The sequence below is a fragment of the Psammomys obesus genome, unplaced genomic scaffold (genome assembly GCF_907164565.1).
Source record: "Psammomys obesus unplaced genomic scaffold, mPsaObe1.curated_primary_1811, whole genome shotgun sequence".
Classification (NCBI taxonomy): Eukaryota; Metazoa; Chordata; class Mammalia; order Rodentia; family Muridae; genus Psammomys; species Psammomys obesus.
In genome coordinates this window covers 594,281-611,554 of record NW_026596129.1, presented here as the reverse complement: position 1 = coordinate 611,554, position 17,274 = coordinate 594,281, and the positions used below count along the sequence as shown (strand labels likewise).

The 17,274-nt window shown below is 48.4% G+C and overlaps 1 protein-coding gene and 1 pseudogene across 1 annotated transcript in view; both read right to left on the bottom strand.

Annotated features, from left to right (window-relative positions):
• The window catches only part of L1cam (L1 cell adhesion molecule), a 26,001-nt gene extending 16,665 nt beyond the window's left edge, over window positions 1-9,336 (bottom strand). Inside the window, 1 exon segment of the mRNA XM_055591822.1 lies at window positions 9,235-9,336. The gene's annotated coding sequence lies outside the window, so the exon portion shown is untranslated.
• Window positions 9,337-13,201: 3,865 nt separating this feature from the next.
• Window positions 13,202-15,888, bottom strand: LOC129665273 (calreticulin-like; annotated as a pseudogene).
• Window positions 15,889-17,274: the final 1,386 nt, after the last annotated feature.

Here is a 17,274-nt window from a genome sequence, read left to right as displayed (position 1 = left end):
CTTTCTTTCTTTCTTTCTTTCTTTCTTTCTTTCTTTCTTTCTTTCTTCCTTCCTTCCTTCCTTCCTTCCTTCCTTCCTTCCTTCCTTCCTTTCTTTCTTTCTTTCTTTCTTTCTTTCTATCTATCTTCAGAGTTCAACTGCTAGATACATCCACTTCATGCCCAAGTCATTCCAAATGTGTTTCTCTGGATGCAGTGGGGCCCAGAGACTGAGGGTCAAAGACAAGGATCAGGAGAGGAAATAGACTTCCAAGAAAATAGGCCAGTTTGACTGATGTGAAAGAGGCAAAGGTGATGAACAAATGAACATGCAGACAAAGGAAGAGTTAGTGTTGTTGGGTGACTGAGCTAGAGGCCCTGAATCCCAATCTGGATGCCCTTAATAAATTCATCCAACCAAAATCATATCAAAGTAGAGGGCCTCATCTAGAACACCTAAATGTAAAACAAAAAAGAAAAAGAAAAACAAAACAAAACAACAACAACAAAAAACAAGTAAGTAGGACTGATAAGATGGTTCCATGGGCAAAAATGGTTGCCACCAAGCCAGATGCGTAAATTTAATCCCTGGAACCCACATAGTGGAAGGAAGGAACTGATTCAAACAAATTGTTCTTTGCTCTCCAAGTAAGCATCATGGCATAAACATACATAAATTAATATAAAAGAAAAATTAGAACACCTAAAGGGTAGGTCAAGAGCCCTGGTATGCCATTTTAAGGCATCTGAACTGTTGGGATCAGTAAGCAGGCACTTCTACAGCCAGCTCCAAGAAACCTGACAGACCGGTTATCAGGCATTTGTGAAGACACCCAGACCACCTGCTGACCACCTGGAACTACCTGCGCATGCTCTAAATCACCCTATAAAGAGAACAGGGGCCCCCCTCTCTCTCTCTGCCTCATCTCTCTGCGACCCCTCTCCCCCCTTCCCTTAATAAACCTCCCACGTGGAACCGATCTCGTGGCGTGATTTGTGAACCCGTGTGTAACCTTCACATTTGCACGTTTCCTAACATGAACTCCATCAGGAGGCAGCCAGGAGTCACAAATCAGTTTCACACAAGGGCATGATCTGAGAGTAGCAGTCAGTTTATAGCTTTGCCCTACATAGCTGGTGAGGGTGGCAGAGCACCAGAGTGGTTCAACATGGCTGGTCTAGAGGCCAAGAGAATGTCTAGGAAGTGGAAAATGGATGATCAGTCCAAACCTTCAAGAGCTGAGCTGGGGCCCAGAACAGTACAGTGGTTTTGTTTAACCAACACCTCCCCCAACAAAACCAGTGCTAGCAGGGCCAGGCAGCCCCAGGCAGCCTTAGTCTTCACTTCAAGGCCTGTAGGAAGCTGTAGGAGACTCAGATCAGAGAGCAAGGGATCAAACAACAACCTTGGGAGCTCTGAGCCCTGGTCTGAGGTGGGGGTGGGGTAGGGACTGGAGCAAGGAAAGCTCAAAGAAGGATTGTCCTGTCTGAGAGGATACTTTGATGCGCTGTGTGTTGAACTGGTGATTTCTACCAAGCCACTTCCTCATTTTCCTTCAAACCTATGATCCCAGAATGAGGTTTGCTATATGTGCAAAGTGAGAAGCAGGAGGTGGGAATATTGTGTTATCCTTGCATGTGTCCCACCCTGAATCTATCTTAATAACCACACATTCAATTTATTTTTATGTCTTCTAGTATTTTTTCATCTCTCTTGCCACTGTGCTGGACACTCAGAAGCAGGCAGGAAAGAGCCAGAAGACTGAGAAGCCTTTGACAGAATAGGAGCGGCTCTCCTGTCTCCCTTCCCACTGCTGCTGGGCCTCTGATCTCTCACCATTCCTCAGGCAATTATAGAGAAAGCGAAGGTTGTTAGCTCAGCAGGCCCTGAACCCCCATCAGCACTGTGGAGGGCAAGGAGGGGGGTAAGCGTTCCACAGATGGAGCCAAGGCCCAGCCTACCAAGGGTGACAGACAGAGTGAGAAAGAGGCAGGAGGAAGCAGGAGAGGCTGAGGAGCCGGGTTAGGGGGCTGAGAACAGATGACAAAGACAGCTGTTAGATGACTAGATAGCCAAGAGATAAACAAGACGGAAAAATGTAGAAACAGAGACCTGGGCAGTGAAAACAGGACAAAAAAAAAAAAAAAAAAAAAAAAGCAAAAGGAATACAAAGAGTGAGAGACAGATGCAAAAAGCCGCACTGAGAAACAGCATCAGGGTGAATGAGGGGTTTGCGCACCTGCATGCAGGCCACTGCTACCTCCCTCTGCGGCAGTCCCAGTCCCTGGTCGGGGTGCCAGGCAAGGATCACAGGAAGGAGAGACAATGAGTCCGGGTCAGCGGAGGGGCTTCTGTGCTTGGAGGTCAGTCAGGGCGCGGAAGGAGGGGGGGGGAGAGTAGCGATCCTGAGCACTGAGGCCAGAGACACAACAAAGCACCACAGTGACAGTGGTAAGCCCCTGCCCACTTGTGGCACTGGAGCAGGACAGTGGTAAGACAAGATAAATGATTCACTGTTGGCTAATGCACACGTGCCAGGGAACAGGTGGAGGTTCCTGCAGGAAGGAGGGAGATGAGAGGGAGAAGCCCCTAGAGGAGCTCAGCAGATCCTTCCAAGATTGCCAATGAGTGCACACTGGCATAAAACAGGCAGCCTCCGGACGGGGGGAGGTGCGCATGAAATCACAGGCACAACAGTGTGTGTGTGTGTGTGTGTGTGTGTGTGTGTGTGTGTGTGTGTGTGCGCGCGCTCGCGCACATACCAATCACATACATCCATCACAGTGTACACCTAGCACGTTGTGGAGTCTAAGACAAAGGTGAATATGCTCCCAGTGGAGCCAGCCCCCATAACCCTACCCACATTGTGGCAAATCTTATATGCGCAGGGAGGGAAAAGGGTGTGGTGAGCACTGAGAGGGGCAAGCCCAGGGGCTGATGGTCAAGACCACAGGTCTACAGAGTGGGGCTTAGTAACCGCTCTTGAGGAGCCTCGCCTTGCCTACTCTGTCCTGCCTGAGTCCCATATGGAGTCCTCTTGCCTGTACCACACATGTCATTGTCATCAGTACTGCATTGCTGGCAAAAGCAGTTGCCAGGAAAGGGCCTTGAGAGGTCATGGAACCTGGCTGAAACCTGGGGTCATTGCTTCAACCACTGAACACACACATGCGCGCGCAAGCGCATGCGCGCGCACACACACACACACACACACACACACACACACACACACACACGAGCTCGAGCACATGCACACGCTCCAAGGATACCCTGCAAATGGACTTGGAATACATGCCTAACCAGCTCCAGGATTGCCACTCACAGTCTTTCCCAAAGGAGAAGCAAGAAGAGGACCCTTCAAAGGCGGATCAAATAATCTCCAAACTTTCTAGTCAGTGTCTGGGGTAATGTCATCAGGCCAGAATAGGAACAGAACTGGAGACTCAGTGCTCTGGATATATGTTGGGGTCAGAACGGGTGGCAAGCGCCTGTCCCTCACACCTGGGGGAAAGCGTAAGAGCGATGGCATCTTGTGGATAGTGACATGAGGGTATCAGTGTCACCTCAACCTTATTCACTCCTGTCCCTTTAAGGCCCCCTCCCACCTGACCTCCCACCTGTTGGGTTTCTATGGTGATGGAACCTGATAGCAAAGGTGGGGAAAGCCTTGCCTTAGACTTTTGGCTGATTTAGATAATACATAAAGAGGAGCGTGTGAGAAAGCCCCCACAGGTACTTGGAAGCCCAGAAGTCTTAGACTCCTCTCTACCTTCTCCTTAACGGAACACTGAAGAGAGTATGCCCCATCCAGCCTCAGACTCAGCCTCAGCGTCCCTTATCCCAGCCCCCTCATCCTGCCTGAGGCTTCTGTCTCCAAGGCAACTAAGGCTCACCTGTTAGGACTATTCTCCTTAAATGACGAAAAAGGAGCAGATGGAGGTTAACCCTTTGTGAAGAAGGGAGGGAAATTCCTCTTCATTGGCTGGTCCCGCCCTACACTCCCTCAACCATGATCTATGTCAGCTCCATTTTCTTAAGAGAACTCATAACACTTACCACCTACCAGAGACTGTTGTAAGCACTTTTCTACAGACTCATTTCATTCTTATTAGCGCCATTTGACACGTGATACGTGACAAAATTAAGGCTCAGAGCTAAACTGTATGCAGAACTGCCATAGCCACTCAATAGGGGTGGAGTTTTAAATGATGTAGAGGCTCCTGAAGCTGCCAAAAGCTCCTCTAGCATCCTAATTTGTTTCTGTTTGGATGCTAGAAAACCAAAGGCCTGGTTAAAGATGATCTCCAAGCCACCCTGCCCCCCCCCCTCCAGGGAAGGGCTTATTTGATAGGCAAATTTAGGAAGTGGTGAGCAGAGTCTTGGGAAGGTGGAAGTGAAGAAGTGCCATGTAAGCAACAGCATGATTCCATGGAGCATGTCTGACCCCAAACAACCTATCTGTTCCTCTACTTGGGTTCCCCTCAGCCTGAAGCCCAGTGGAACTCATGTGACACCACTTTATCTAAGTACTCGGTTTAAGAGAAGGGCAACTGTTTTTCTTGTTGGACTCAGGCGGGGTGGGTTTCCTTGTCCCCTCCCTACTAGCCAGAATCCCAGTCTGTTGTTGTTACCTGTCTTGCAACCCAAGGCTGACAATGGTTCCTTTCTTCAGCCAGAGCTTAGGGACAGCAATGGCTCTGTTTCTGTAGTGAGGGGTGATAGAGACCAAGCAGGAGCCAGAGATCACCCTGACAGAACAGAGATCAAGATCCAGCTTTCCGGAACCCTGAAGGCAGAGCCATGATGCAGTGGGGGGAGAGGGGGTTGTTAAGGCTCTCCTGATCGACTGCAGGGTTTCATGGGTCAAGTAGGATGAGCCTCACACTAAGGAGGCAACCAAACTTCTTGAGTGAGGGGCCATCCTTGTGAGCTAGAAGATGTTGTGAGTAAATGTGGTAAACAGAGCAGCAGCTGACTTGTCTCCAGTTCCAAAACAACTACTGGAAATGGCTCACACACTGCCAGGTCCCAACAGACCCTTGGGGCATCTATACGCAAAAGAGTTAAAGGGCAAAAGAGGCACAGGAAGCCTGGGAATGGACAATGGTGCTTCTGTTCTTCCTATGGCCTAAGCATTCCTAAGGCATGAACGAAACCATCTGGGGAGGGGGCCCAACGGAATAGCCCCTTCCATTGAGACCAAAGCCTGGCCTGGTCAGAGGCTCTGCTCCCCACAAGATCCAGTGCTGCGTGAGTTAGCCACCACCCCAGTCCCACCCCTTCCCAGGATAGACTCTTAGAGTCACTGAAGGGATCCACGTGAACACAGGAGGATGTGCATGTGTGCATGCTGTCTCTCAAGAACATACATACACATACACAAATGTGCACAGACAACCAAATAGGAGCCCAATGCAGGCAAACAAGACTAATGAAAGTTACACAAATACACACATGTGACCAGATATATGAGCCTCACACATGCAAATAAAAATATTACAACACATACACACAGGCCCATAGATTCCCAGCAATCCAACCCTCCCATGCAAACCTCCAGACTAGGGCTACCCTCCTCTCCATTTCTACCTGGCACTGGATGCTTTATGCTAAAGTTCTGAGGAGAAAGGGGGCCCCTAAAGAGACAGTCCTCATCCTTCAAGCACCATCTTCAGACCAAAATTAAGACGGACAGTCTCCAAAGTCCCCCTTGGACAAGTGCACATTCTACTACCTTCCTGCCCCACCCAACCCCTGGTTTATGCAGCTGCCCCTGCTGGGTTTAGGAGACAGGGACTAGCACAGGCTGCTAAGTGGAGACTGAGTGGCCTTGGAGCTTTTCAACCTGGAAAAGCTGTGGCAAGCTCCTGAGGCCTTGGGTTGGGGGCAGTGGACAAAGAAAAGCTTCCAGAAAGGCCAGCAGAGCAGATCTTCCCCCTGGCAAACGAACTCCCCGCCCTCCTCTGACTCCTCCCTCTGTCTCCAACCCCAGCCTTTAGGAAGCCACAAAGATCTTGTTGATATTTGGGAAGCAGGCAGGGTGGTCTTCAGATGCTTCTCTTTAGTTTTCAGGTCAGGCAAAGCCAAATGGGGGTGTCTAAGCTCAATTTAAGGGCATGGAGACAATTGAGGTACAGTAAGAGTCACTCCTATTACAAGCAACACTTTAGGGGAAGTGCAGGGTGGAGCAAAGAACTACAAGATAAACAAAAGGGCAATCAGAGCAAGGAGCACCAACTGGAAGGGGAAGTGGACAGGCAAGGGGAAGAAAGGAGGAAAGACAGTGGAGAGGACTGAAGGAGAGGGCTCTCCATGGGCAAATGAGGAAAAGAGGTCTAGTAAGAGGAGTACAAGGTTAGAGGGATGCAAGGAGCCTGAGAAAGCAGAAAAGATGACCAGATTAGAACAAGTGACAGAAAGATTATAGGGCTCCAGGGATGGGGCTACTGACGACCTATTCAAGTTGACTCCATGGCGGGACCTAAGCTTTCCCCATCATGGGAGAAGGTGAAAGGGCAAGGATACTGCCAGCTCAGGACACTAGTCATAGAATTCAGAGCCACCCACCAGAGCCTGAACTACAGGGTACCCATAAAGGGAGGTCTGGCAAATCTCTGCAGGGGACCTCAATTCTACTTCACACCCTGGACATATGTGGTCTTGAAACTACTGGCAGTGATAGGATCATAGGGCTGGGTCATTCTGTAAGGTCATGTCACTTGCACAGTCCAGAAGAACACCTAGTTGTTGCCATTTTGGGTGGTACCAGGGACCATTTGCCTTTAAAAAGACCTTGGATACATCAGTGAACCACCACTCCTAATGTGATAGCCAACAAATCTGAAGCTCAAGTTCAGTGTGGTGGCATAGGCCTATCATCCCAGCATTCAGGAGGGTTGCTTTGAGCTTAAGATCAGCCTCAGCAACATAGCGAGAGTTACAGAGTTAAACCCTATCTCAAAAATTGAAAAAAAATCAGGAGGCAGAGGCGGGTAGATCTCTGGGATTGAACCTATCCTGGTCTACAAAGTGAGCCCAGGACAGCCAGGGCTACACAGAGAATCACTGTCTCAAATAAACAGACAAACAAACAAACAAACAAATATCAAAGAGAAAGAAAGGGGTTGGGGCTGAAGCTCAAAATAAGTAAGAGCCTGACTGTCTCAAGTCATTGATCTGGGCAACAGCCCATATGGCACATTCATCTGTTCCCTTCACCTTTCCTAGCCAACCATGGTCAAGTGCTTCCTATGGAAAGAGTACAGATGTGGAGCACACCAAATGAGGAGCATGGCAGGACTCCCCTGTCCACTGGCCTTCCTTTACTGTCTTTCTTTTCCCCCTTCAAATTATCATGAAGAAAAAAGAAGGGAAATCTGTATTTTAGAGGGACAAGGGTGGTATTAGTGGCTGGTTACTTATATGTGCAGTCTGGCCCAAGCAGGCACTCAGCAGTGAGAATCCATCTAACAAATGGCTATCCACCCATGGTTGCTTAGTTCCCGGGCAGTTGTTCTGTGAACACCCCTCATGCCTGGCTACTTGTGCCATGGTGCTCTGCAGAAGGCTAGGGGCTGGGCACTGTGGGAGGGAGAAGCCTCTTGGGAGAAGGTGGTAGCAATCCAGGAGGGCTGTGCTGTGCTGAATTGGTGAATGTGTTTCCCTCTCCTCAGTAATCAGATCACCAGTAATGCCTAATTTCTTTTGTTCTCTGACTATTTCAAATGTGTTTCAATAAATTGTTCCCATACATTTCAAATGCACGAAAACAAGAGGTATTGCTTTGGGGATCATAAACACAAAAAATAAATAGAGAATGATAGACACAGATACAGCAAGGAAGCAGAGAAGTGGGGAGTTCCCAGTCCCAGCCCTGCCACCAACTTGCCATGTGGCCTCAGACACTTGAGGGTGACTGAAAGCTTAGTGCCTGAACAGTGAATATGCATACAATGCTACATAGATGTCGGGCCAGGTGAGAAGCTTGGTTTGGCAAGTCCCACCACCTGCAGCAAGGAGCCCATCAGAGGTGACAGGCCCTGGGCAAGCCCCACCCTACGAGAGGACCATGAAGATAGGAAGAAAGTCTGCTGGACCTTATTCACCACAGGGGCCATGTGAGTCAGCAAAGATTCCATTGGGCTGCCAGCAACACTAACCATTGGATTTGCATTAATCAGGATCATGACATCTACCTGAAAGGGATGCCAGACCAGCAGGTGGTCCTACCTCCCTGAGACAGATGGATGGGGGTTCCAGATACTAGGTCAGGGGCAGTGGGTTATACCTGTTGTTCTTTTCAATCCCTGTTAATAGGCAGCCTAAAACCCTGAACCAGGCAGAAGGGAATAGGGAAAGCTCTCACCTCCCATAATTAAACAGAGACTGTAAGACATGGAAATGGCCAAAATTGCTGTAGTCTCTACAGAAAGGGTACCAGGCACCTTGCTTCCAGAAGTCCCTGGTCCTGAGCCAATGAGGCCCTTCTTCCCTTATTCATACCTGATGAACCCATGGTCTACACCCATGTGCACCCAGAAGCATGTCAGTGGGTGCCCAAACCCATCTCTCATAAGTATAGCCTTTATTGGCCAAAGAACCTAAGGGAAGAGGTGCCCTGCTGTGCCTGAGAGGAGACTGATTTTGCAGATTATTTGAGGGGATCCCCGGAGGGAATTTGGAAAGGAGGAGGTAAAGAACAAAGCCCCCTCCCCACTTTGGGGTCGAGGGAGGGGCAGGCAGCACCCATTCCTGTTCCTTCCCCTCCCACTGCCGGAGGAGCTTCGCTCAATCTCCCCCACACCATGATAGACTCGGGATTTTTCCGGCAAACAGGACCCTAGAAGGTCCTCATCCGAGGAACAGCCACGCCCAGAGCCACACCCCACAGCTGTCGACTAGGTTAGAGGGACATTCCGCTGGGTTCACATTTCCCTCCAAACACACGCATACACCTATAAGGATATGCCGGCTTCAGCCCCACCTGCCCACACAGAACCTGCTTGACCACTCCTGTGCCCCTCCCTAAGCGTGCATTTGGGGTGCCTCCCAGTTACCCCTCACCTGTCGGGCTCTGGCACGAAGCCACTTTGTCCAGTCCCATTCCACACCGCAGTGCTCAGAGCCCGGTGCCTAGCATGGGTGGGGCTCCAGCCTCCCAGCCCTCTACTCGCTTGTCCCTCTGCCTGAGGCAGGGCGGGTCTGCAACACTGATGGTCGCTGTAGCGGCCAGGGGGACAAACCAGCTTGCCTTACCTGTGCCGTTTGGGTTTCCAGCCCAGCCTCTATGCAAGCCGGCCTCGGACCCGCCACCCAGCGCCTCCGTGATGCTGCTGCCGACACGGATGCTGCTGCTGCTGCTGCTGCGGCGGCGGCGGCGGGCGGGGCAGCGTGCGCGAACGGGAGGAGTGGGGGAGGGAGAAGGAGTGAGATCAGCTCCCCCGCAGCAGGCCCCGCCTCGCCACACCCTCGCTCCTTGTTTCATCTGAACGGAGCCGCAGAGCCCCTCGCGTGACAGGGACCCCTCAGGGGTCCTCTCCAGGAGTTCCACAGTCCCGGAATCCCCGAGACTACAGTGACCTTAACCTCACCATTGGGGATCCCCGCCGCCCTGGAGGCTTGGATTGGGAATTGTTGACAGGAGTATTCTCAGGATCCCCGGGCTGGGCAATGGGAAGAAGATCCAGGCTGGGAACCAGATTGCCCCGCCTCCACTTGGCCTTCGAGGGCGTTGGTCAGTGATGGGCATTCATATACAATGAGGTCCAGGCCTCGCCCTGGTCATGCGTTTGAATGTCTCCGCACCCCGGTAACCACCAGCGTCTCTTCGAACCCCTGCCAGGACGCTAGGTCAGGGTCCTTCAGAGATGTGCGCGTGAACCTGAGTCCGCAGTCTGAGAAGGAGTTGTGGCGAGGCATAAGCTCCTGTATGCCCCACAGTCCCTTACCAAACACCTGGCCCCAACCTAGGACAGAAACGAAAGGTCGCAGAGAGGGTTGCCCTTCTACCTGAAACACCCTGCTCCCGATCTTCCTCCCACATTCTGCCTGCTCAGTGCCTTATTTCTTTGTCCTCAGGATTGGCCTCTTCCTGACCTTTCCTGCCAGCCCCACTCTAGCTTACAGCCCTTTGAGGGAAAGCTTCTGAAAGGAAGGAGCTCTTCCCAGTGGCGCCCCCTCCCAAGCTCATGGCTGTAACCTCCCAAGCGAGGCGAAGTGGAGCGGGGCTGGAATTCCAAAGTGTGTCCAGCTAGCCGAAGCCGCAGGGCAAGGAAGGCCTAGGGCCCAGATGGCAGATTGCAGCCCTGGTAGGTATGGTATTTTTATGGGCATGCCTGTTACTCAGTGAAGCATTCTGTAGGCCCTCCGCTCAGCCTGCAAACACTCCCCTAGTGGTGCAGTGCCCTGATCCCATAAAATCACTTTTGGCACTCTGGCCTGGTCTCCCTCCTCATAGGATCACCACCTGCCAGCTTCCTTTCTCATGAAAGAAAAAACTTGGGGTGCTCACCAGCCCTTTGTGAAGGTCTGGATGTCATGTTCCATGGAGTCTTTAGGAAGAAGCATTTGAGTGAAGGTGGAGGCCTGGGCAGAGAGCTCAGAGTACAATGTCCTTTCTACAGGCCTACCACTTGGCTTGGGTGGATTCAGACGGAAGCTACCAACAGTATCCATGAAGTGCTACTGGTGCAAGTCTTCAGGAGACAGCAAAAGAGACTGAAACTGGCCAGGTCATGAAACCAGGCACCTTCTGAGCTGGTTAGAGAAGGGTATTTTCCATGAGGCACTGAGCTGAGAACAGCTTCCTGACTGCGCTGATATAAGAGCGATAGGCCACAAAATTGGCCTCTGTTCTCCAGTTGCTGCCTTCACTGCCCTACTCCCAGACTGCACCCACACCCCAACTGTCCTAGAACTCACTCTATGGCCCAGGTTCATTTTAAACCTATATCCGCCTGTCTCAGCCTGCTGAGTGCTGGGATTACAGGTATTCAATACACCCAGCTCTGGTATGCAAAGCTTACACACAAATTTTGTTTCAAAAATCTTTGTCTATTAAATGTCAATACTTGGAAAGCAGAGGCAAGCAGATATAAGTTTGAGGCCAGCCTTGTTTACATAATGAGTTCCAGACCAGCCATAGCTATATACTGAGACCCTGTCTCAAAAGAGAATCAATTACAAAATAAAAATCTGTTTACAGATATGAGAAACCCTGTCTTTAAAATAACCAATGAGAAAAAAAAGTTGTAAAAATTATTTTTAATTATGTGTACGTGTTTGTGTATGGGTAGGTGCATACTGGTAGCCAAAAGGGTCAGAGGTGAGGATCCCCCTTAACCTGGAGTTATAAGCAGTTATGAGATGCTTCATAAAGATGTTGGAAATTGAACTCTGGCCACCTGGAACTCACTATATCGACTGGGATCCCTGAAATCCCTGTCTCAGCTTTCCAGGTAGTAAGATTTCAGGCATGCCTTACCATACTTGACTACAAACTCTGCAGTTATAAGACAACAACAGTTGAACATAAATTTGTTTTATGATCCAACAACTCAATCCTAGCTTAGCCAAATGAAAATTTATGACTTCACAAAATTCTGTAAATGGCTATTTCGAGCATCTTCATTTCTGGTTGCCAAAATTGGGAAGCAACCCAGGTACTTCAGTGAGTAAACAGGTAAACGCATTATGATACATTCAAACACTGGACTACTACTCAGCACTGTAAAGGAGTCGATGATCAATACACACACAGACACACACACTGGGGGGGGGGCTTGGGTGGTTAATCTCAAAAGCTATGCTTTGTGACTTAAGCTACACAAAAGAATAAATAATGCCATTTATAATGAACTCTAGAAAAGATAACACACAGCTCAGTGGAAGTTAGGGGCCAGAGCATAAAGGGAGTGGATGATAGCTGTAAAAGAGCTTGAGTGCTCTTAACTGCTGAGCCATCTTTCCGGCTTTAGACAGGGTCTCACATAGGCCAAGCTGGCCTCAATTGTTTATATACCTGAGACTGCCCTTGAATTCCTGATCTTCCTGCCTCTATTCCTGAGTATCATAATTAAGGTGTATATTACTACTCTTGCCTCAATTTCCATCTTTTGTTTGTTTGGTTGGTTTGGTTTTCCAAGACAGGGTTTCTCTGTGTAGCCTTGGCTGTCCTGAAATTTTCTCTGTAGACCAGGCTGGCCTCAAACTCAGAGATCAGCCTGACTGCCACCCAAGTGCTGGGATTAAAGGTGTGTGCCACTATTCCTGGCTCATTCCCACCTCTTGGCCAGCAGATGCTGGGCTTTCTGAGGCTTCCATGCACCTCTGCCTCCAGAGTGCTGGGATTAAAATACGCTTTTTGTTGTCGTTTTATTTTTGTTTTTCGAGAGTTTCTCAGTGTAGCCCTGGCTGTCTTGGAACTCACTCTGTAGACCAGGCTGTCCTCGAACTCACAAAGATCTTCCTGACTCTGCCTTCCTGAGTGCTGGGATTATAGGTGTGTGCCACCACTGCCTGGTATAGCATGCATTCTTTTTTGTTTAAGACACAAAACTTAATTTAATAGAAATTTTGTTTGTAGTTTTTTTTTAATACTTTATTTATTATTTATACAGTATTCTACCTGCATGTGTGCCCGCATGCCAGAGAGGGCACTAGATCTCATTATAGACGGTTATGAGCCACCCTGTAGGGGCTGGGAATTGAACTCAGGACCTTTGGAATTATAGCCAGTGCTCTTAACCTCTGAGCCATCTCTCCAAGCCCTTGTTTGTAGTTCTGACACTCTTAGTGTGAGCTGTGCTAGAATTGGCTGCCCTGCAAGTGACCCAGTACTGGATGCAAGGGAGAAGTGCCCCATTTCTTCAGAGGAGAGTCACCACCCCCTTTTCCTGCCCCTTCTCTGAGATCCAGGAAAGAGAGAAAATGAAATCTCAAGTCTAGGGCTTCTTTTCCACACCTCTGTTCTTAAAATTGGAGGGTAGTAACCAGGGGATAGAAAGAGAAAGTGACAAAAGGAGATGTTGATTCAAAATGAAAAGCCAGGAGGTGAGGGCTGAAGGAGAATTAAAGACAAACACCAGTAAAAAGTGTGTGTGGGGGGGGTCAGGGTAACAAAATCAGAACCCCCCCCCCAATCGATCTGAACCTGCTTAGAAAAAAATGAAAAGTTCTTGAGTCTCATAGACACATTATTGGGAGCAGCCAGCTCTGCGGTGGCCTATTCAGTCCTCAGCCCAGCCTTGGAGGCAGGTGGCGTGGTCTTTAGCTCATCCTTGACGTGACCAGTAGCACCTCCCTCATCTTCCTCCTCATCTTCATCTTCTTAATTTCTGTCGTCCTCATCCTCTTTGTCCTCAGCCTCTTCCTCTTCTTTATGCTTCTTGTCTTCTTCTTCTTCTTCTTCTTCTTCTTCTTCTTCTTCTTCTTCTTCTTCTTCTTCTTCCTTAAGTCTCTGCTTCTCATTCTGCTTGTCCTTCATCTGCTTCTCTGCAGCCTTGGTGATACCCCAATGTCTCATTGCTGAACATCTCTGCATAGGCCTCATCATTGGTGATGGGAAAGTTGTCAAAGATTGTGCTAGACTTGACCTGCCAGAAATCTAGGCCCAGTATGGCAAAAGTATCATAAGCATAGGGAAAGTATTCAGGGTTGTCAGCTTCTGGATGTATCCAGGTACCCTTGTAATCTGGGTTGTCAATGCGACATGGCTTCCACTCACCTTTATACTCAGGATTCTGAATCACTCTCCATCCATCTGTTCATCCTAGTCCTCAGGCTTCTTAGCATCAGGGTTGAGAACGTGCTTGGGTTTGTCCCAGTCCTCAGGCTTGGAGTCTGTGGGGTCATCAATCTTGGCTTGTTGGTCCCAGTGTTCTGGCTTGGCAGCATCAGGGTCCTTTATCTTCTTGGGTGGCAGAAAGTCTCAATCATCCTCCAGGGAGCCTGGCTCCACCTGGCTGTTGTCAATTTTCACCTCATAGGTGTTGTCTGGGTGCACAATCAGTGTGTACAGGTACGTGAATTCATCATCCTTGCACTGGATATCCTTGTTGATCAGCATATTTTTGCCCTTGTAGTTAAAGATGACATGAACCTTCTTGGTGCCAATATCACAAATGTCCAGACCAAACATGATGTTGTACTCTGAGTCTCCACGCATGCCCTTCTGTCCAAACTGCCTGGAAACAGTTTCACATAGCTGCCCCACAGTCAATATTTTGTTAATGCTTCACTGTGCACTGTATCACCACTATCGGGCCCTTGTTGCTGAAGGGTTTGAATCTAGCGGGCAGTTTGTAAAATCGGGCATCTTGACTTATCTGCAGTTCTTTATCCTTCTCCTGGTACCGGTAGAATTTGCCAGAACTAAGGACAAGTTTGCCCAAATCAGATTTATATTTGGATTCAATCCAGTGGTTGGTCCAGTCATCTTTGTCCAAGAATTGCTCTTTGAAATAAAGGGCAAGGTCTGCAGCAGCCAGACCAAGGAGGCCTAGCAGGAGTGGCACCAAAAGGAGCAAGGCTGGCTAAGGGGTGGTTATAATGTAGTTCTTCAAATTCTCTGTTATTCCTCTTTCAAACGGTGGCACCCCAGGTATGGCTAGCAGTGTAATCCTAGCACTGGAGGCTGGGACAGGAAAATTACAAATCTGAGGCCAGCCTAGGCTGCATAAGGAGGTTCTGGCTGGGAAAATAAAGAAAAGTGGTTATAGGGAATCTTGAAGTCAGCTCAAGACACCCCAACAGTGTGCTCTTGGGACAAAGGAGATTTGTTCAAGGGGGGAAAAGGGCAGGGATAAGGGACAAAGACTGTAGTTAGAGGAAGCAGGAGAAAGGGAAAAGAACAAGGGAGAGTGGAGAAAAAAGGGAAGGAAGAGGAAGGATATTTGTCCTAGGGGGACAAAAGACTGCCTCTGGATAGAAAGAAGACAAAAGGGGCACATAGGAAAATGGCTGTTTATAAAGGAAACATGGCACACACCTTTAATCCCAGCACTCAGGGAGGCAGAGGCAGGAGGATCACTGAAAGTTCAAGGCCAGCCTGGTCTACAAACTGAGTCCAGTACAGTCAAGGCTACACAAAGAAACCCTGTCTCGAAAAACATAACATAACAAAACAAAATAAAGGTAAAATGAGAAATCCTATGTTAGGATGAGGTGTTTAATTCTGATTGGTCATGTTAATTAGGTGAGTCAAAGAGGACTTCTGATTGCTAGAATTCAGTACTTTGACAGCTGGAACTCTGCAGTCAGCCTCAGAAGGAGGAAGTAGCCAAATAAGGGAATAGAACTTGAGGGCTAGCTTTAGGACTCTAATGGTTTTTAGCGAGGCAAAGGGAATTGGGAGAAGGACAAGGCCTGCCAGAGCCATGCTTGCCACGCTGGGGTGGGCTAGAGTCCCTTCATTGGTGAGGTGGCTTACTTAGTAGAGGGCTTGCCTCTTCTACAGAAGGCCCCAGATTCAATCCCCAGTACTTTGTGAACCTGGTATGTAGGGCATGCCTATAATCTTACCACTCAGGATATGAAGGCAAGAGGATCAGAAGTTCTAGATCATCCTTGGCTACATATCAAGTTCAAGGTCAACTACTAGGTACATGAGGTCCTGTTTCAAAAGACAAACCAAGAAAAAAATAGAAAGAAAGAAAGAAAGAAAGAAAGAAAGAAAGAAAGAAAGAAAGAAAGAAGAGAAAAGAGGTGTGTGTGCATAGTATAGATCTTTAGAGACTTGTTTTGTATAGGTGTGTCAGAAAGGGTTTCTAGGTTTTTAATTTGTTACACAGTCAGAAAGCTAAGAGGAAGGATCATAAAGTGCTGGTCAACCCTTCTGCTATTCTGGAATCTCCCTTTGCACCTCTGAGGTGAAAAGCCCCTACCTCTCTTCATAGAGCTGTCCCTGGCCATTGTGTTCCACGTATCCTCTGTCCTTTTTTTCACACTGTGCTGAGTTCCCTTACCCTTGGTCTCAACTACTACTGCTGTGTCCTGTAGTGAAGAATTCTGGAGTTTTGGTTTCTTTTAAAAAATATTCTTATAATATTTCTACTGACCTTACTGACCAAGTGTAAGGTTAGTAGAAATAGTATAAGAAAATGTGAAAATCTGGGCACAGAGGTCTTTTCTGAGACTGATACTCCAACCAAGGACCATGCATGCAGATAACCTAGAACCCCTGCACAGATATAGCCCATGGCAGTTCAGTATCCAAGTGGGTTCCCTACTTGGAACAGAGACTGTCTCTGACATGAACTCAGTGGCTGGCTCTTTGATCACCTCCCCCTGAGGTGGGGGCAGCCTTGACAGGCCACAGAGGAGGACAATCCAGCCAGTCTTGGTGAGACCTGATAGGCTAGGGTCAGATGGAAGTAGAGGAAGACCTCCCCTATCAGTGGACTTGGAGAGGGGTGTGGGAGGAGATGAAGGAGGGAAGGTAGGATTGAAAAGGAGGGAGGGAGGGGGCTACAGCTAGGATACAAAGTGAATAAACTGTAATTAATATAAAAATAAAAATTTAATAAAAAAAGCAAATGTGCTTTCGTTTTAGTCCCAGGTGTTGGGATATGGGGCTGCTTCAAACTGTCCACAGCAGCTGACTATGATTTGCCTTGCATTCTAGCAGAGGCATGTGTGGTTTTGCCAGCTGCAGACAGTTTCTGTGATTCTGTGACGTTTGAAATTCTGGGAACTTTTCAGAGGGTACATAAATGCTAGGGCCCTGAGAGGTGGGGTTGGTGGTTGGTGGTGGTTCAGGGGGGTTGGTTGCGGTTTGATAGTAGTCATGCTCAAAGAAGAAACAAGGAGAAAAAATTAGATTCAGGGATCTCTCTCTCTCTCTCTCTCTCTCTCTCTCTCTCTCTCCATCTATCTTTCTTTCTCTCCAATCTAGTGATATGGGGGAGAATAAAAGTTGGAAAAAAGAGGAACGCACAACGTAGCTAAGACAAGCTACAGTGTTCATTGCAAACTTCTAGCCCCTGGGCCACACTAAACAGATCCAACCTCTTCTTGGAATGTCTAAAGCCTGAAGCCACTATCTTGAACACTTCTCCAGGGCCAGGGATACTCTATTTTTGATCAGGAAGGAAAATAATTTCTTCTTCATCTTCCTCAGTTTGACTTTCATTGCCACATATCACCAGTCCTTGTGCCAGTGATCCTTGTCCCAAACAACATCTTAACCTTTTGGTTTCTTCACCCTTTTTGTTCTTCCAACACTTTCTTTTTCTTTCTTTCTTTCTTTCTTTCTTTCTTTCTTTCTTTCTTTCTTTCTTTCTTTCTTTCTTTCTTTCT